Genomic DNA, 21,592 nt, shown 5'->3' with positions numbered 1-21,592 from the left:
TTAGAAAACAGGCTTTTATTGAGAAAGGAAGCTTGCTTCTATTAAGAAAGGAAGAAATCAAAAAAGAGAAAAAGAAAACAGACTTCTATTGAGAAAGAAAATAGGCTTCTATTGCTACGTAAGCAGTTTTTCGTTATTTTCCTTTTCCTGGGCTCTGCGTCAACTGTGACGCCTTTGCTTTCTTGTCATGCAATGCGGTCTTCTCAGCTCCCTTGCTCTGATGGATGCTTTCGACGGTAAGGTTATCGATGTCCAGTTCCGATCCATGTTTCTTATGTTGTTGATATGTTGTTATGTTGATAGGTCTGATTCTCAGGGGGAACAAGTGGGGAATCTGGTTCTCAGGAGGGATATCAATTATGAGTTTGTCATCATCAAAAAAGGGAGAAATTAATAAGTTATGATATTATGTATTTTGATAATTTGAGAAACTAATTCAAGGAACCAGATATGTTTTTAGAGGAACCAGATGAGATCAGGTTCAAGGTGGTACAGGTCAACTCTACAGGTGTAAAGCTGCTGACACTGGACCTACTGGTAGCAGCACAGCTGCAGTTTGCTAGTGGCCAAAGCAATATGAAATGTCACTTTCATATCAACCCACTTGCTCCATCTATATAAAAAACATGTTACAAGTGAAAACCTATCACTTTCAAATTAGAAAATCACTCATATCTCAAATGCAAGCCACCGCCTCTCAAAGTGCTCTCAAGAACAAAGCTACAACAAACAGAAGGACCAGTTCCCAATCACTGAAGATGTTCTAAGTCCTTAGGTTTGTTGAGTCTTTATTTTTTGTTTTTTTTATCTCGTATTCCTACACTACTTTTAAGAAGTGTCATAGTAGGAGAGTTTCTCAACCTTTCTGAGTTGTTCACTTGCCTAGAGTTATTCAAGGTGTGTCTTTGCAATAAAGTTATTGTAAAGGTCTTGTAATAGAGTTATTGTAAGGGGGAGGGATTAAGGGTTTAATTCCTAGGTGGCAATAGTTTGTAATCTGAAGTTTGCTCGATTATAGTGAAGTTTGAGCAAAATTCTACTGCAGTGAGTCGTGGTTTTACTCTCTTGAGCAAGGAGGTTTCCACATAAATATCTTATGTTTTTTACTTTCCGTATGACTTAAGGAAACAGATAGAGAACCCGATTTTCTATACTATTTGGTGGACTAATATATTATATCACTTCTCTTATCTCTTGGTATTCTCTTCTTGGGAAGTCGAATTTGAGAAAATAGAGGTTCTGCTATTTTCAAGTTGAAACTTTGCATTGGGTTTCAATTATATTATGGTTAAAAAAATTGGGTAGCGTGAAAGTGAAGCTTGGTACGTAGGTCATTCAACAGAAAAAGAGTTTCAAGTATTTTGGGTCTATTATCCAAGATAATGGAGATATCAATGATGATGTCACACATCACATTAGGGAAAGGTGGATGAAATGGAGACTGCTTCCGGAGTCTTGTATGATAAGAAGGTGCCACCAAAACTTAAAGACAAGTTTTACATAGTGGTGGTTAAACCAACTATGATGTATGGGGCAGAGTGTTGGCCAGTCAAGAACTCTCACGTTCAGAAGATGAAAGTTGTGGAAATGAGGATGGTACGATGGATGTGTGGGCATACTAGAAGTAATAGGATTAGAAATGATGATATTTGAGACAAGGTGGGAGTGGCTTCGCTGGAGGATAAGATGCAGGATTCGAGGCTAAGATGGTTCGGCCATGTGCGGAGGAGATGTACGAATGCCCTTGTGCGGTGGTGTGAGAGGTTGGCTATGGATGGTTTCAGGAGAGGTAGAGATAGGCCGAAGAAGTACTGGGGAGAGGTGATTCAACTGGACATGGCGCAGGCCCAGCTTACCGAGGAGATGACCTTAGATAGAGGGTTCTGGAGGATACGAATTAGGGAAGAAAGTTAGTAGGTAGTTCAGTGTTGTCTTCCTTATTCTTTCATACTTATAGTCATACTGTTATTCTTGTAGGTCCTTGTCTTTCGATTCATGTTACTATTTGTTTTTGCCTGTACTTCTATTATCATATTAATTTGCTTTCTATAGTATTTCCATGCCTTGTTATACTGCTTTAAATTGCTTGTTCTTATCTCCAGTACTATTTGATTGTTTCTTGTACTATGTTATCCTATTATCTTGCTATCATTAGTTCTTACTATTACTTTTTATTATTCCTGATGCTTTTTCATCTCTCTTTGAGTCAGAGATCTATGGGAAACAGTCTCTCTACACGTCAAAAGCTAGAGGCAAGATCTGCGTACACTTTACCCTCCCTAGACCCCACCCGATGGTATTATACTGGGTATGTTGTTGTTGTAGATCTTGCAGGAAATTACTTGGAGGATTCTATTATGTTGTTTGGGTGCATTTAGAATTTATTCGAATTGGTTTTGATATAAAAAAAAAAGAATGATTTTCGCGAAGACGACTACTGTGTGTGTCACATGTATACCATTGTATGTAATGTGTATATCTCAAAAATATATCCTATGTATGCCATATGCATCAATATTATATATATGACATAGACATGATAGACATATGATATAAAAGTGACATAGATATGACATACATATGTGTAACGATCCGTTAGATTGTTTTGAGCTTTAGGTCTTCTTTTTCTTAAATGACCCTTCCTGTAGTTTTAAAATGGTGTTTTTGACTTGAAGCGATGGGTGGTGCAGATACCGATGCGATCGGGTGAGATCGGAGAGGAAAGACTAAATTTAGAATTTCTTAAGTTGAAAAATGGAAAGGGTTGATCAAACTCAACATCTGGGGTTAACAGACTCAAATTTGAGTTTGGATAGTTCGGTTAGGTCTGTAACGTGATTTTTGACTTAGTCGGAAGTTAGCTCTCGACGCACATTAGGGGTGCATCGATTGTGAGCCAAATCCATCAATGGCCAGGGGAAGGACGAAGAAGGAATGAACCTGGTTACAGATGGCAATCGAAAACAGATCAGAGCTGGTGAACTCCACAAGGATGGAGCAGTGGTGGCTCTGGAGAAGGAAACGTGGCCTCAATTGGTTGGAAGGAAGGACCCCGTGTGTACCCCCTATCGATGGCTCCATTGGGGTCTTGGGGAATGCCATATGTTCCTCCTTCGATTTCGGTAGGGCTGGCACCTGGTAGTACTGGGACTACGCCTAATACTGTTCTAATGGTGGTGGAAATTGCTAGTGCCACGGCTGGTGAGAAGAGTCATGCCGATGATGATGGGCAAAGGAAGGTGGGGGAATAGAAGCAGAGGCACACTGTTGCTAATAGTGATTAGGAAAGCTTGTTCACTAATAAAATTGCTGCCAAAGTATGCCCCTAAACTATATTGCTCCTACACTGCAAGGCGGTGAAGTTGTGGTGAAGTTAGTAAGGATGAGATCGAGAAGGAAAACACCAAGTTGAAATAGGCTTTGATTTTGTATATTTTGGGCGATTCAACTACAATTGGTGCTATGGAAAGTTTTATAGCCGCAAATTGAAATTTTGCGTTGAAGCCAAAGTTGTTCTACTATAACGATGGATACTTTATTGTTCGATTTAATTCTATGGAAGATTGGTATATTGTCCTATACTCTGGGTCATATACTATTAATAATAAAACCATAATTTTTGAAGTGTGGGCATCAAATTTTGATATGAGTAATGAAGTGCTTAGAACTATTCTAATTTGGGTCAACTTGCCTAATCTACCGGTAAGTTGCTGGGGAATGGAGTCCTTGAGTCGTATTGGGAGTGGTTTGGGAATTCGCTATGGAGATTGATGTCACAAAAAAGTTTTTGAAAGGGCTCAAAATCAAGGATCCCAGTTGGAGAGTGTTTGAGCAGGAAGTAGTCTATGACTGGGTTCTTAAATACTGCCATGTTTGTTTGAAAGTTGGGCATTTTTGTCAAGCTAAAAATCCCAAGCAAAATGCCCCACCACCTAAAGAAAAACAGATCAAGCCAACTGAATAAGAATGAAAGCATAGACCTAGAAAGGAAAAGGTTGCTGAGAATACCAACCGACAGAAAGGTGCACCAACTGTTGGAATGAATAAGCATACTAGTGTGGTTGAGAATTTGGTACTCGTAAGCCTAAGCCAGTTCAACAAGTGAGTAATAGAAATGTAGCCCAGCAAGGACAATGACTTTCAGTATGAAATAAGTCCCTACTAAAGGGATCTAATGTATTGTTCCTGAGGTAACTATTACTAATGGATTTGATCCTTTGGTGGAGACCAACATCAAGGTGTGATTGATAAGCTAAAGACTGTGGAGATAGGAAAAGTGAGTAGTGCAGTGGGCAGCACAGGGGTTCCTTAATCCTAATATTCCAATATGATGCTAACTACATGGAATGATAGAGGCCTTAATAAGGTTTATCAGCATAATGAGTTGAAGAATTTTATTAGAAGTAATATAGTAGTTGTTATTGTTGTGCTTGGGCATAGAATCAAGCAACATAATTCTATGAGAATAATTAGAAAGGTCACCCAAAACTAGGGTTGGTGCCATAATTATGACGGTAGTAATAGGGAGAGAATTTGAATTCTTTGGGATCCAGGCCATACTAATTATGTAGAAATTAGTAGAACAACCCAGATTATACATGGTACATTTCAAATCACTAGTCTGAGGATGGAATTCTACTTCACAACTATATATGGTATGTATATTGTCGATGATAGAATGTGATTATGGGATTATTTGAGGAGCATTGCTAATCAGCAGCAGAACCCTTGGATAGCCATAGGAGATTACAATGCTATCTAATCTGATAAGGATAGAGAACTGGGGAGGCCGTACTACAGGTTGAGATTATAGACTTTGGGGATTTCCTCGTTGACACTAGTATGACTGGGATGAGGACTGTGTGAAGAAGCTTCACCTAGACTAATGGACACACTTTTTGCAGAATTTATAGAGCACTGATTAATTCAGAATGGCTATGAGGTTTAATCACCTTGAAGTGAATGCCATGGATCATGGATTCTCTAACCACTCTCCACTAGCCATCAAACTGGAGGAGCAGAGGGCAGGGGGGCCAAAATCATTTAGGTTCCTCAATTTTTTAGCTAATCATAAAGACTTTTTTAGCCTGGTTAAGATTGATTAGGAGAAACAGGCAATGGGATGTGCAATGGAGAGGGTGTGGCACAAATTGAAGTATGTTAGAGTGGAAATGAAAAAACTGAAGAGAACTGACATTTGTGGGGTGACAGAGAGGGTCCAGAACTCAAGCAACAAATAGATGATCTACAATCACCTATGAGGAGTGTATCCACATTCTTTGAACAAGACCAGGAGCTGAGAGGGCATCTTGAGAAATGGAACATGGTGGAAGAGAACATTGCTAGGAAAATATTAAGAATCTAATGGTTAAAGTTGGGAGACTGATAGGTGTAAATCATTCATGTAATTTTATATATAAAAAAAAAAGTTTTAAAATAAAACATGAATACTTATATCTTATTCTCGCATATTTTCTGACAGAATCTTGCAGGAAAAAGAATATCCCGGAAGAATGAAAAATAAGCAAATTTCAACGAGATAAGAAAATATTTCATGTTGCAACCATAAGTCCATGTTCACAACCGTGAAATTTCACATGTGGGAATTACATAAAGACAACATTGGGAGAAGTTGAAAAATTCACGGGTGTGACAACTACTTTCATACTCACACCCATCAAGTGTTGAAATCCATGGATATGATCGCCACTTTCATACTCACACCTGTCAAGTGTTGGAATCAAGAAAGAAGTTGTAAAATCCACGAGTGTGACCGCCAATTTCATACTCACACCCGTCAAGTATTGAAATCCATGGGTGTGACCGCCACTTTCATACTCACACCCGTCAAGTATTGGCATCAAGAAAAAAGTTGTATAATCCACGGGTGTGACCACCACTTTCATACTCACACCCGTCAAGTGTTGAAATCCACGGGTGTGACCGCCACTTTCATACTCACAGCCGTCAAATAAGGTCACGGATGTGAGCACTACTTCAAGGAATGCATTCGTAGATGGAGACACTATATTTTTCTATAAATAGAGGCATCACTTTGCTTAGAAATTATCTAATCCAATCTTGAGAAAGACATAAGAAATAGTCTTTGCTCTATTTCTCTTCTTTTTATTTATATTTGTAGGAGTAGTATTTTATTTTAATTTCTTTCTTACATACTCCTTAATGGAGTAGTTTCTTTTTGTTGGGATAGTTGAAGACGCTTGATTTGATGTTATAATAATCTTTACTTAAATTTTTTCATGTCTTGATATTAAAATCTTTGATCTTGCTTCTTTTAGTCCTAATTCTCACGGAGGAATTAATTCAAGCTAGTTTATCGATTAAAAAAATCTCAATATTATTTATTTTAGTCCTAATTCTCACGGAGGGATTAATTCAAATAATTTTGTTGGTTTACAATTGTTATCTTATTTCTTTTGGTCCTAATTCTCACGGAGGGATTGACTCAAATAAGTTTAATGATTTGAGGGGTCTCTATTTTATTTCTTTCAGTTCTAATTCTCGCAGAGAGACTGACTCAAATAAGTTTATTGATTTTAAGGGCTAATCGCAAGAGCTCTTTGTTCATCATAACACAAAACAAGTCAAATAAGTTTTCCTATTCTTTTGTGGAATTTACTAGAACAAGATTTTATTATAATTGTACCAAGTGGATTCAACGACTCCCAACTCTTTTCTTTTTAAATTTTCTAATAAGTTGTTTGTTTCATTTTAAGTAATTTATAATTTCAAAACCTCTCCTTTCATCAATTTGATTCTCTCAAATAGTAACCAAGACAATACACATCTGTAGCCTAGGTGGTTCCAATCTCCGTGGGACGATATCTTAAACTATAATAGAATTTGATAGAGTACGAACTAATTTTTCTATGCACTTTGGTCTTGTCAGAGACTCAAACATAACATACTTCTCTGCATCTACCAAGAGAAGGCTTACACACAATAAGCTATCTGGACAGCTTAACTCAGAGGGAGAAATGTTATATAGCAAGGTTGATATTGAAGAAGAATTTTTGGGGTTCTATAAGTAACTACTAGGATCTGCTGCTAGTAGTTACCTGCAGTACATCCTGGAATTATGAGTAATAGGAAGTTGCTGAATAGAGAGCAACAACTGAGCTTGATTGGACCTGTGTCTGTTGAGAAGATATATTCTGCTATCCATGATATTGGTGATCTTAAAGCTCCTGACTGTGATGAATTTAATGCTTACTTCTTTAAGAAGTCTTGGGCTGTGATGAAGGATGATCTAATAGAAGTTGTTTTGGAATTTTTTGATTTTGGTAAGATTTATAGACCTATCTACTGCACAACAATCACTCTAATACCAAAGGTATAAAAGCCTATTAGAGTTACCGAATATTGGTCTATATCATGTTTCACCACTTTGTATAAAATTATCTCTAAATACTGACTCATAGAATGTAAGTTGTTATACATACTATTGTGGATAATAACTAGTCTGCATTTTTCCATGGAAGGGTGATCTTAGATAACATCATTATGAGTCATGAGTTGGTTAATTGCTATGGCATAAAGGGAATATTCCCAAGATGCGTGTTGAAAATATACATGAGAAAAGCATATGATTTTGTTTAGTGGGTTACTTAGAGCAGGTGCTCACTTATTTGAATTTACCTGTAAGGTTTATTCAGTGGATCATGACCTGTGTTAGACGTGTTACTTATTCTGTTTTGATTAATGGATACCCCACCCTCCCTTTGCTATAAAGAAGGGCTTGAGGCAAGGTGACCTACTTTCATCATACCTGTTTGTGTTGGCCATGGAGTACTTGGTCAGGATTTTGAAGAATTTAGAGAGACATCCTACATTTAAACATCATCCCAGGTGTGCTAAGTTGCAGTTAATCCAACTTAGATATGCGGATGATTTACTACTATTTAGTAGAGGTGATATTGAGTCTGCCAAGGCACTGCTTGAATGTTTCTAATTGTTCTCAAAGGAACCAGGATTGGTTACAAATGTGGAGAAAAGCTCCCTTTGTTTTGAAGGTATTAACAATGTAGACTAACAGTTGATTGTCCAGGGACTTGGCTTTTCCTAAGGTGAACTGCCTTTTAGGTACTTGGGAGTGCCACAAAGCACAAAAGGACTTCTGTAGTCCAATATAAACCTTTGGTGGATACAATCTTAGAGAGAATTCATTTATGATCTGCTGATTCCTCTTATATGCTGGTAGAATTTAGTTGATCAAGTCTATGCTTTTTTCAATCCAAATTTTCTGGTCCCAGTTTTCTTACTGCCCAAGAAGATTATCAAGATGATTGAATCCTTATGCATAATTATTGTGGATAGGGAGTGTTGAGTTTTCTCAAAACGACCTGATAGCATGAAAAACTTTGTGTTTACCAAGATCTGCAGATGGGTTAAATTTACTTGATGTCCAAACATGGTATAATGTTGTTGTGAGTAAGCTGTTATGAAACTTATGCATGAAGAAGGACAATAAGTGGAAACAACGGGTGAATTGCTACTATATAAAGGGTGGAAGTGTATGGGAGACTCAAGCTAACCAGGCCTCTTGGATCATTAGGAAAATCCTAAAGGCTAGAATGAATTTTGAAGCAACTGGTTATGGTGTGCAATAAGTGCAGCAGATGAATCAATATTCTATCAAGACTATGTACATGAAGCTTAGAGGCATTTACAATAAGGTGAGTGGGAGGATATTAGTATGTAATAACCTAGGTTCCCCCAAGTGAATTTTCATACTTTATTTGATTATTGCTAGGAGGCTTCTAACTAGAGATAGACTTGGTAAATAGCGAATAATTGAAGACCAGAAATGCTGCTATATGATGCTGCTAATGAGATTGTAGACCATCTGATATTTGGGTGTTCTTATTCTGCAGTTGTTTGGAAGAATTTGCTTCTATGGCAAGACATTACAATGAGTCTTATGGAATGGAATGAAATGAAAAGATTGTTTGGGCTATGGCCAATGATAGAGGAAGGGCTACTGGATCTATCATTTACTGGATGAGTCTAGGATGTTGTGCTTCTTGTATTTGGGCTAAAAGGAATCTGGAAACTTTTCAAGAAAGGAACGGACCTACTACAGAATTTACCTGACAAGTGATCTAAGATGTGTACTGCAAAGTATTTGTGAAAAGCTGTTTACATAGGCAGTTGAGCAATTCAGAATTTTATCCTCCTTAGTTGTTGCTTACACTAGCATAGTATATGCTTTAAATTTGAGTTGTAGTTGGTGTAGATAACAGTTTTGGGGATTTCTGTCCAAAATTGATTTTTGTGATCTGAATTGTAAATATCACTTTCGGTAAATAATACTGCTTAGTTACCAAATAAAAATTTTCATGTTTAAGGACAAAAATTCAGTGGGTAATCAAGATATACTGACTAGATCATACTTAGAATATTTACCTCAATGTATATGTTAGGTCCTTGCTCAAAATCACCTTAGGCCTCTCCAAACATCACAACAATGGTGGAGTAATGAACCAAATCCCGAAACACAATCTTTTATACTTGAAGAACTTACTCAGCATGATCGCGACACTAGGGGCGCGATCACAATTCAAGAGGACTTAACCTTGCATGATCTTGACTCAGGCACCATAGCCGCATAAGCTAGCTGGTGGCCAACCATCATGATAGCAAAGTCGTGCATATTCCTTCACCGTGATTGGATGCACAACTGCGTTAGGCAAAAATTTACAATTTTCCAGAATTCTAAAATGCGTCGAAACTCATCCGGGCTCCTCGAATTTGGACACGGCCCCTCTCTAGTAGATATCCCCTCCATTTCTCACAGTTGGGTCTTAAAATTATAACACGTGCCCCATAGCAAATAAATGGTCTAGATTTATTTAGTTAACCCGAGTATTTTAAATCTAGTCATATATTCTCTAATCTCTCCTTTGTTGAGAATCCATTCTTCCTCTTTCAAGACGAACTCATTCCCCTGTCATGACTTGCACATAATTCAGTACATTGCCATAGCAAAAAGTTACTGTTTCCGGAGAAGATGAAATTTAAAACCCTTGGTAAAATTAGTTGTTCAAGTTGTTTCTTGGAGAGTCAACTGATAAGAAAAAATTGAGGGGTCCTTTTCACTTTCAATGCATATTGGGGACAATGGAGCTAAAATAACATTATGTTTAACTGCAAATCCATTTAGCGGGTACATAAGTTCAAGCTTATTTGCAGTTCTCAACAATATGTTCATACTTTTTAACTGGGTTTGATTTATTATCTAAAGTTTTTTCAATATACATAAATTTGAAAAGAAAACATAATTCACACGACTGTTTCTTTGAGAGTTCAGAAAGGAGCAATATTGGATTTTCACAATCGAAGTCCATCTAACATTGTTCGTTTCGTTCTCTTATCTTTGAGAGATTTGGGAGGAATGAGAAGGAATTCTTATTAGCTGTGTGCAGAGGAGAGAGGGAAAGGGGATAACTATTAATCTGGGTTAAATACTTAGATTAACTAAAGAAATCCGGAACATTCATTTTCTATGGGGACACGTGTCATAATTTTAAGGCCTAATAAGGAGATACCTACTAGAAGTGAGTTGGATCAATCGAATTCCATCTCAAATCATGCCAACAAGTTTCGAATTGTATTATTGACTTATTATATGTCTCAAAATATAATATAGAGCTTTGAAACTAAAAAGTAAGGGTTGAGGTGTTACATTTTTCAAGTTTAATCGATGAAGAATCAACAAATAATAGTGAAGAAACAATGTTTAATTATCGAGTTTTCAGAATTGTTTCAAACTTTAGATCTCCAGTAGTGATTGGATAAGGAAAACTAGTGATAAATTTTTTGAGGTTGTATCTATCATATGCAAATTTTTTTACTATGTTTTGAAGGTGGAAAAGTACAGTAATTTAATGTAAATATGAGTTTTATTTCTCATATCTCTAAAGATGATAAAATCAAAGACAACGTGCTTGAGATATGAAATTCGTGGTGGGATGGGATCTAGCCTTTGAAATTAGTGAGTTTTCTCTTCTAGACTTCTTCCTTAATCAGAAAACGCCTTTTGATTGTACAATGAAGCAAGGTTTCAGCGGACCTTATTAAAGGTAAATTTCATGAATGGTTAATATATCGATACGTGCATTGCAGGTATATACCAATGTATTTAGTATGAATTTTTTAATAACTATATAAAGTTATTAACTAAACCATATTCGAAGTAACACAATAAAAATTCATGAATAAAGTACAAGTTTCTGTAAATAATGAATATGATCATAGGTCAATGACTTGGTAATTCAAATTCAAACTAACCTGCAAAGACAAATAATCAAATAGTTAGTGAAGGGGGGAAGCGTGTCTAGGTTTTTTTTAATAAGTAGGGTATTAAGGTTAATTAAAAGTATAATTAGGTCTTTTAATTTTTCAATTTTTAGATTCCCCTTTTTATAATTTAAACTATTAATAAGTGAAGGTCCCTTGTACGACGAAGGGCATTTTCGTTATTATGATCAACTATGTGCGCATTTCTGTCACGACCCAATTTCACTAAGTCGCGTGGGCACCTACCATTTCCCCACCTCAGTTGGTGAACCCTTTCCCAAACCATCAATTCAAACCACAATAAAGTAAATAGAGCAGAATAAGCAGATGCCTGAATCATAAATAATGCCTGAATGATAAATAATCATAATTGTGGAATATATATACAATCCCCAAGGAACTGGTCTAACTCGTACAAGAGCAACTAAATAATGACTAGAAAATACAAGTCTCAAATGCTAAACACAGATCTGTCTGAAGAATAATAAAAAATGGACAATGTTCAATTGGAACATGAAAACTTGACTAAATTGGTCCTAGTTACTGTTTGGGGCGGAGTGGAAGAAGGGGGGGATTCTCGAACGCGAAGAAGGTGATTATTTATGATAAAAAAAAATGAAATTATGAAAACTCCTTTGTCCTATTTATACTCTTCTTCAAAATCTACATACTATGTGGTACAAGGGATTCCCAGCATCTCGTAGAAAAAGAGTATGTAATGTAGAATTTGAAGAAGAGTATTTAACTTAAATGACTCTTCAAATTAATAAAATTAACGAGTTTTTGTCTCTTGAATGTCCAACTGATTAATTAATTCTTTATAACGTACTATATTTTTTTTGCCAAATAAGCTAGTAGGCGTTGATGTTTTCGAATAAAGACAGGGATAGAGGAGTCTCCGGGCAGCGACTCGTCAGAGGCTCACCCTAGATGCTCGCGATACCAGGCCTCAGAAATCAGTCTCAGGAAGTAGAAGTGGAACCTGTCTCAAACTCTACACCCCGAAAAAGAGTATATCAAGGTAGTATAAGAACAAACAACACGTACTGAGTAGGCATCATAGGCCAGCAATATTTAGTTAACATATATAAAGAAAGAGACTAAAGAATAGACATGCTCACAATCAGGTATACACACCACACAGTCCAAGAATAACAGCTCAAGTACATAAGGATCAATAATCGGATCATAGCCTATGGTCAAGCACCTAAACACAAGTCTTGCCAAGTTTCCTATGATTCCTCAGAATAACCATAAACACTAGTACAACCAACAATGTTACTCTGTAACCTCAAGTCTCAACCTAGGAGAAAGTCTCTACTCCTCTAATCCATCAATTCCCAAATATATACTCCCTCTGTTTCAATTTATATGAACCTATTTCTTTTTTAGTCCGTGCCAAAATGAATGACCTCTTTCCTTAATTTGGAAACAAATTCACTTTATGAACTGATTTATAGATACACAAATATTCAAGACTTATTTTGAACTACAAGTTTCAAAAGTCTTCACTCTTTCTTAAATGTCGTGCCCAGTCAAATGGGTTCACATAAATTGAAACGGAGGGAGTATTAATCAGGCAGACAGCAATCTAAAAGCAGTAATCAACCAGGAAGTCAATGCTCACGAGCACCGTACAATATGATAAGTAACCACTACTAGAAATCAGATGTATGAGTGAATGAAATATAAATGCAAATGCAATGCAATGATACACCTACGCTCCGAGCGGATGATATCTACGCTTCGACAGTCATGACCCATGAGGGACCCGTGAAGTCCATGTACCTGCTGCGGCGCACAGCCCGATCCAAGTCAGTGTTGCGGAACATGCAACCCAATCCCAGTCAGTGTTGCAGTACGTCCAACCCGATCCATTATACACACACACACACACACACACACACACACACACACACATATATATATATATATATATATATATATATATATATATATATATATATATATATATATATATATATATATATATGTATATATATATATATATATGTTGCGGCGCGCAACCCGATCCAAATATATGAGTATGAATGCATGTATGATATCAATGCCCACAAAAGTATATCAATGACAACCGTGCCAACATGGACACGTATCCCAACATCAATAGCTGAGAGATACGGGTTCACAACCATGGATAAGTCACTAAGTATTCATATCAGAGTATCATGAAAGATGAGATTGAGTACACTGCATGATATCAATGAATGATGACTACATATCAAATCAATAGTGCCACACATGGACACATATCACCATAACAGTCACAGTATCATAACTTTCATTTCCTTCCCAACAACATCAACACATGATAAAATACGATCTCTAAATCATAAGGTAAATCACTAAGCAACAGGTGTGGAATCACTCACGTGGCTACAAGCCAAAAATTCACAACAAGGCAACAACTCAATTGAACGTAACAAGGCGACAAGCCATAGTTAACAACAATACCAACCTAAGTAGTCCATCTCAACTTCATACCTGAAGGCGTAACATGCTTTCTTCGACAATCGCTAACTCTACATATGTTTTGCTAACCGAAGTCTAACCATAAGGTAAGCCGTAACCTACCTGGAATGCCGAACAGGAACCACAAACCGTCAAATCTTAGCCTTGCCCTTTCTTTGCGCCTCCACATACTCAAAGTCTAATAATATTCAAGTTCTACATTAGAAATCAAGAAGAACAATACCTATATTGCTATACTTCTAGTTTAGGTCAAATTCTAACTCATGGAGTTTGGGGAAGCAGACCCATAAGGGTAAAATGGGAAATTGGATGGTGAAATATGCAATTCACGATCTAAATGATCAAACCCACTATTCCATTGCTAAAACAACTCAAGATTAAGCCTAATTTAGATTTAAAGTGAAACTCCCAAATATGGGTATGAACCCTAACTCTTTAATCCTCAAATTAATCACTAAAAATGGAAGAAATAAGCTTAACAACAATGAATTCATCAAATTCTAGGGTTATACTAGTCAACGTCATCATCAATTTCCATTTAGGAAATCTAAAACCCATTTCAAGAAATTATCATCAAAACTCATCTTCCCTCTTAGCTTCTAATGGATTTCTAGCATGGATTCAAGCTTAAGGAATGTAAAAGAAAGATTTCAAGCTTAGGGAACTTACCCTTAAGAGAATTCTGCCCAAAGCCTCTTCAATTCGCCTCAAAGTTTCTTAGGAGAAATAATATTTGGAATGGGGAGTGAAAGGGTTTCAACTTAGCATTAAATAAGAATCTGGTCCCATCATCCACTGCAGCGGTACTCGTTTCGCTATAGCGGGACAGCCATGGCGGTACCCCTCTTGCTGTCACGCATCGACGACAGCGGATAACCGTCCGCTGTGGCAACCTCTCTCAAAATCCTCAGCCACGCTATAGCGGACCTAGCCCTTGCTGTGATGGGTCCACTACGGCTGATCTGGTGGCACTACGGCAGACACCAGATACCAGAAAATTCTGATTTTTCACAAACCCAATCCCAAAATTCGACAATAACCCGAGACCCCACAGACATAAACCAGACATGCATTCACACATAAAAATGTGCCACGAATTCACCCGTGGCCTCGGAATTCCCAACGGAGGTCTAATTGAGCAAGTCAACCCCTAATGGCCTAAAGCCAACTTTCCAACCCAAGTCCCAAAATGCTCTCAAATGCCTTGGGAACCGAACTGAACATCCCACCAAGTCATAAATGGTCATCCGGACCTCTCGAAATCGATGAAATCCAGAAAAAGGTCTGTTTATCCAAAAGTCAACTCTGAGTAAAAAATATCTCACTTGAAGGCTCAAATTTCCAAAAGTCACACTAAAGCCCACCCGATGACCTTGGAAAAGGGTCAACGGGTGTAAAATGGTCAAATACACGAATGAAGAAAGAGAGTATAAAAGCTGATCGTAACCAAGGAATCATTATCATAACAACACGGAAGTCTCCACGACCCGAAGTACGCCACAATCACTGCCCTCTCACCTTATTTGTCAAACTTTCTCTAACTTTGCTAAAAGACCCAATTTCCATATTACCATACTCAAAATGCTCTCCCAACTGATCCCCGAATAAAAGAGCAGCTCTTACTGGAATTCTCTTATTCGACATAACCATACCTCTGAAAGCGATCAATAGGTCTCACAAACATTCCTCAAACAACACAAACCTTTAAACATAGACATGATCATAGCCTACTCTAAACCTGTATAATTCGCTGATTCCGCTAACCTTTCTTTCACACTTTCTAAGGCTGTCTTCTCACCACGATTTCTTAACAACACATAAACACAAGCCCGAAACCATAACTTACTCTCACCATAAAAAGAATTCTTACTTTATCCGAGAACTATACGCAATTCCATCAAAACTGAGCTTACTCACAGCCGACTTCTCTGGTCCCAAGTCTTCTAAAACCTTCCAATCACAAGACAGGAAGCATACCACTAAATACTTTGCCGAGCAAAGTCCGTAGGAAACCATCAGATCACTCTAAATACCTCTCGCAACCATATTACCTCCTCAAATCATTACCAAGTATCGACGAGAACCATTATAACTGTCTGAATAACTGACCCCGGTAAAATATCATCAAGTTTACTCGCAAAACTCGATAAAGCTCGGTAAAACTGTCATACATCAAATTGGAATTATAACCTATCAAATCTATGAAGGTGATTTACTGGGAACCCATAAGTCCATTTGGGAATATAACCATAGTCTATCAAGCTTTAACCAAACAATCCTGACCCAGAATGAACGTACAACCCCTGAATACCACCAGTAGCCACTCGAACTGAGTCCAACTTTTCGAAACCAATCATAGTCCTACCATACATCTGTGATGGCCAATTCTAATCTATTCCTCATGCATAATCAATCATTTCTGTCACCCTCTACTCCAAAAGCTGAGTCCTATCCAAGCTATCAATTGAGTACCAAAGAACTCTACCTTATGAATGCAACCTTTGAGTTTCTCAATCGTTACCCGATACGCAAATCAGATACACCCCGAACTTTTTGATACAAAAACCTGTAGCCTCAATAATAACCCTTTGACCATCGAACCTCCCATTATAACACCTCGATTTTCCCATAACAATTCTGAAAGCATCAAATCTCGCAATCTCTTGCACCAACCTAGCCCAACTATTTTCGAGTCTTTAATATCCAAAAGCACTTACCCAAGATATCCAGTCAATATTACTTGCAGTGTAACACACTACCACGACTACAGTCTCATCTTGAAAATATAACTCCAGCCTTCCTATAAATAGGACCTTCTCAATTCCTTTCTCTTAAAACCACACTAACTCATCCACTGTAGTGTTATGAAACTATCTAATAGTGTACCACACAAGCCACTTCCTTAAGCCTTAACATATTCGTTACTTGAAATTTGCTTCTCACTAGTCGCTGATCACGAAACCCCACAGATTTTCATCATATCGCGTAGCCCATTTCTGTAGACTCCCTTCTTTAAGCTTACTTAAAAATCACACCTCATCTGAATTATGCAAGACAACAACACCCCAATCTATATAGACCCAAGTAATCCCAAAATGTAACTTATTCTTATCGATTCTCGGCCAACTATACCTTTTCTTGACTTTCAAATCCTCAATTTCTATCAGTTCACTCTTACAGCCCCCGTCTGACCATTTCTCGAAGCCACTCACTAGAATACCACATAATCATCAGTCCATTTCTCGAAACCATCACAAAAATACCGCATAATCATCAGTCTTGCAAACTAGCTGAGTCAATCCTGGAGATAGTAGTGTACAACACACTCTACACACTAGAGTTCCCTTAACTCATTCAACTCTAAAATTGAATAATCTCTAAATCCAACGTAACATATACCCAGTCCTACTAATGTCCCCATGTATCTCCACCAAGGTGCCTTTGCTCAAATTTCCTTAACTCAAATTCTGAAATGTTCTCCACAACTCGAATTTATTTAAACCTCATTATTGATTTATCACTTGAAAGGTCCCAATTGTCGAACCAAAATACCTCTAACCATCGCGATTATTTTTTTCATTCGATCAACTCAACCGAGTAGCGACACCAGCAATAGCAAGAGCTAGCCGAAACTTACACAACATGTATAAAGCTCTCAACCCTAATCCAATATTAGACGCAACACACAATAGTTGCTTGAGTGCTAAACTTTACACTTGTCCAACACTAGAGTCCTTTCATTAATCGACCACTAGCTCCCACTGGCCCACGACATAACCAAACATCCCAACTCAACACTGAACCCTTATGTCTTTTCTACTATGTATGACCGCAATATAACTCTCAGATCAGCTAGCTCTTGGCTTTACGATATCTTTACCATTCCTCTAACACGAAGGCCTGGTGAACATACCCTTTACTGAAGGACCAGAACCATAGCTGCCCAACATCTTAAGTCTCTACTCGTCACAAGTAACCTTGCTTTCCTATCTAGAACCAACAACCACTTCCCTAAAAGAACCCACACACCACTACCATATACCCATGTCGAAGTCCAACCCAACTGTCACGACCCAACTAGGGGCCGTGACGAGTACCCGATACTTGTACCGAGCACCCCTTACCTATCGTTTACCTCCATTACTGAGTGGGCCGTCTGAACTATACCATATTGTTTTTTGTTGTTTAACGTTAATATTAATAGCGTAATTATAACCATGGGCTGATAAACTTTGCTAGCACATTATACAACGACGAGGACCATCAAAAGTACAAAACATCTAACTATACATATCTGTCTACGAGCCTCTAAACATAGCACATATATACATAGGAAGGGCCGAGTACTACCGTGCCCGATTATATACACAAAAATAGTACCAATGAACTGAGGCTCCGGAACAACTGGAGCACTTCCAATATCTCGCTGGAGAAGCTCCTAAGAGTCAAACTCGTCAACCTGTCTACCTGCGCGGCATGAAAACGCAGCGTCCGCAAGAAGGGACGTCAGTACGAGTAATGTACCGAGTATGTAAGGCATGAATAGTAACATAATATGATAAGTAGAGCAAATCATGTAAAAGTGGGTATCCTGTACATATGGAACATGTCATGTATAAAGCTGTGACTTATGCATGTGAAATGTATCATGATAAGCGGTGACCTGTACATGGGAGTGCCCCTTAAGGCGGAATCATGCATGCTCACTTTTACCTTTATCTACCTACATAACCTGTCGGAATTACATAACAACATTAGCCCGCGTCCGGGCCTCCCGCGTCTGAGGTAATCATCTCGTGCCGCCCACTAGTGGTGGTCGTGCCCGACCATCTAGGCTTTGTGTAAACATAGCAGCCCGCCGTAGCGGTGGTCGTGCCTAGACATTTAGGCTCTATGTAAACATAGCAGCCCGCCGTAGCGGTGGTCGTGCCTGGCCAGTTAGGCTCCGTGTAACTGTCACATCTCAAGCATGCAAGAGAGCCCAAATCAAAAGCTATAACTCTATCGGAGTGACGTAAGGTCGAAATTCTCCGATTATATTATGGAATAATAGGGGTCACTTGTCTCACCTTGAAGGAACGATAATTATAAGGCGAGACTATCAACGAAAGATAGCATTAAGAGAAGACATAAAATAAGATCATAAGCCTCTTAAAACATTACTTCATATACTTTAGAGTTTCTTAGGACATGGAATTATAACAAGGAATAGAATTGAAATCATGAACTAGCTCGTTGTCCTTATATGCATATTAGGTCATTAACTTACGACTTTTAGACATGGAACCATTCTTGTCATAGTCATCATAGACATATTCTTATCTTTGTCATCATAGAGGTACTCTCGTTATAATAGTTACAAAACTTATTGTTTGATAGACGGAACAATAAAGAGAAATCCGAGGACAATAGGCCCACCTCGGGTCTAATGAGGCGGCATACACAATTTACGTATGTTACATGTCATGGCGTTACTTGTGAGGGTTTTAGGGTAGTCGGATCCTATTTATGCGAGTTCTAGAGGTTTAGAAAGTTCTTCCAACATTTTACACAATTTTTAATTCAATTCTACTGAATGAAAAAGGGGAAACTTTAGGCGCGGATTCTGGAGGGTAGAGTTATCCCCGAGGCTCACATCCAACATATTACGTCTAAGACATGCCATAGAAAGAAGGGTGAAGCCTTACATACCTCTTTCCGCCCCTTACGCTATTCCAAATTTAAGTCGCAAATCCGCCAAAATCTACAAATTGGTCACAATTACCAAACTTTGATTAGAGCATTTAGAATTGGAATCTTAAGATAATACTTGGCTACCGAAATTTCGGCAGCACTTCCCCTATAAATACATGATTCCCAAAGATCAACTTAGCCAATTCTCATCAACAATAATCCGGGAATTTAACCTGGCCAAACTATCAACATAATATCACCAATCACACTAACAATTTCCATATTCAATCCAAGACACATTATAACAACTCAATCAATTTGCTACTTCTTTCAAAACCTTCCAACTCCAATAAAAACAATAACAACCTTATAATATATATTCCAACAACACCACACTAATGTCATTGTCTTCCATACATGTAAGAACAAAATTTTCAATTTACATAATCTTCCAAAACAAGCCTCCAACTACTAATACTTCACTAAGCTCATTAGGCTTTTATTTGCAACATAAAGTTCACAACACAACAACCAACATACCAAATAAAACTTGCTCACCATTCCTTCATGATTCAACACATATACACGGCTATACATACAATATACACCACACGGCCACCATTATGCATACACAACTACAACCTTTCCAAAATCATTCAACTTCCATTATCAACATAACATTCACAACAATAACAACCAAACACTAAACAAAATACTTGGCACATAATTTCCACACACACACATATATCACACGGCCACCACTCCCATGTTCACATTCCTTATGAATTTCATCCATTTTTGTACACTACAACATACATATACATCCATAACATATAAAAGAGTATAAATTCTTACCTCCTTCTTTGATTCTCCAACTTGCTTGAATTTCCAACTTATGAATATGGACTTTTCTTGCTCCAAAGACCACTCCACCTTATTAGGGGCCCTTCAATTGGTAGGAAATGATTTTTGAAGAAATTTTTGTCAATTTCCTTGGCAATTTTTGCCCTTGGCCGAAATGCCTATGGAGTTTTGCTCCTTCTTTTTTTATTTTTTTGCTCTTGAATTCTCTAGAAAGTTATGGAATTAAGATGACTAATTCATCTTTTAATACCATTCATTAATTCTTTATGGGCCTAAGCCCAACCATATGGATGACTAGGTGGTCCATTTAATTTCCAAGCCCATATATTATTTTGGTCTTACAACTAATGAAAAATTATTTTTCTCCAAATTCCAAATTTGCCCTTCGTCTTCCTCCATAATTCCACGAATCATACTGCGAATTTCCCTTTATGCCCTTGACCTTTCTTAATATTCCCGCTTCTAAATTCTTCATAAGCAACTCATATGCCAAGCAAAACAAAAATAGGGCCTTGCTTGTAGTCTTCCCGCGATTGTCTTGAATTATCCCAACCATATGGATGACTAGGTGGTCCATTTAATTTCCAAGCCCATATATTATTTTGGTCTTACAACTAATGAAAAATTATTTTTCTCCAAATTCCAAATTTGCCCTTCGTCTTCCTCCATAATTCCACGAATCATACTGCGAATTTCCCTTTATGCCCTTGACCTTTCTTAATATTCCCGCTTCTAAATTCTTCATAAGCAACTCATATGCCAAGCAAAACAAAAATAGGGCCTTGCTTGTAGTCTTCCCGCGATTGTCTTGAATTATCCAATTGTACAAAAATGCGGGATATAACACCAACTTCTCACGAACGAATATGAAATCCACTCTCGTTCCGATTGCAACCTTATCCTGAAAAACACGACAGGTACCAATTTTTCCCTTCCTAATAACTGATTAGTCTATCTAAATCCTCTTTCTTAAGTCTCTGTCCTATTAACACAAAAATTACTCATATCAAAATACCCTAAGAAATCTTTTTTCGCTACACGTTTCCCACAGAATCATCGTTCATGTCCTTATTCTCAACTTCTCTTCTTTCTTACACGCAGTCATTATATTTTTGCCAAATCCAATGATCCTTACCGAACTTATACTCATCCCCATATATTGACATCTAATACCATACCTCTGATGAATCATTGACCTATCATTGGTACACCCGCGTCACGCAAACCATCAAAATACCTTGAC

The sequence above is a fragment of the Lycium barbarum genome, chromosome 4 (genome assembly GCF_019175385.1).
Source record: "Lycium barbarum isolate Lr01 chromosome 4, ASM1917538v2, whole genome shotgun sequence".
In the NCBI taxonomy this organism is placed as follows: domain Eukaryota; kingdom Viridiplantae; phylum Streptophyta; class Magnoliopsida; order Solanales; family Solanaceae; genus Lycium; species Lycium barbarum.
Note: the sequence above shows the minus strand (reverse complement) of the source record.